The sequence below is a fragment of the Meleagris gallopavo genome, chromosome 28, assembly GCF_000146605.3.
Source record: "Meleagris gallopavo isolate NT-WF06-2002-E0010 breed Aviagen turkey brand Nicholas breeding stock chromosome 28, Turkey_5.1, whole genome shotgun sequence".
In the NCBI taxonomy this organism is placed as follows: Eukaryota; Metazoa; Chordata; class Aves; order Galliformes; family Phasianidae; genus Meleagris; species Meleagris gallopavo.
Window position 1 is genome coordinate 3,596,779 of NC_015038.2, and position 922 is coordinate 3,597,700.

Here is a 922-nt window from a genome sequence, read left to right on the forward strand (position 1 = left end):
ATCCTGCTTCCTCCTCTTGGCCCTGCTGTAACACAACCAGCCCCGTCGTGATGATGGATGGGAGGGAAGAATTGACCCCCGGGGGGTTAAAGGGGTGAAGAAGCCTTTGTCTGTGCCAGCTATAGAGGGGCTGTCTCGCTGGGTGGGTGGGAGCACAGCAGGGGCGCGGGGTGCCATCCAGCCCCATTTCCCCAGCAGTGTTTTGAGTACCTTGGGGTCAGCTGTGCCCTTAAAACACAGCAAAATGCCACACATGGGGGGGGGTCGGGGGGTTTGGGGGCACGAGGTGGGAGGAACCTGGACCAAACTTGCTTGTCTTCCTGGGGATGATTGTTTCCATGTGGGACGTTGTGATAGGAGATTATCAGCCTTTTAGTCCTCCAAGTGACCTTTCCCAGCCCCACAGCCTACAAAATCCCTCTGCTGTCCATCTCGGCTGGGTTCTGAGGTGTCCCCTCCCCCCCGGGTGAAAGGCAGAAATTCCCCTTTAGGGTCTTGGGCAGGGTGGGCTCAGAGGGGTAAAGCTGAATATATAGGGGGTGAGAGAGGGAGTTCTGGTGGGTCACAGGGGGTGATGCTGGGATGCTCCGACCTTGTGCTCCCCTGGGGAAAGATGCACCGAGATCCAGAAATCCATGGGGTGAGATAAGAAAGAACTGCAGGTAAAAATAGCCGGGGGAGGCGGGTCTGGTGCTCGGCCTGCTCTGCTCTGCGGGCTCAGATGGTGAAACGTCTCCGGAGATGGAGAGCGGCGGTTTCTGGGACGCGATGTGCGAGCGCAGAGCTCTGCGTGCGCTGATTGCGGTGCTGCCCAGCGCTCCCCAGCTGGAACAGCACACGGCCGCGCCGCCCCGGCCCTCCTCCTCCTCTTCCTCCTCTTCCTCCTTCCTCCCCCGGCTGCCCTGGGGATGCCCAGGCTGGG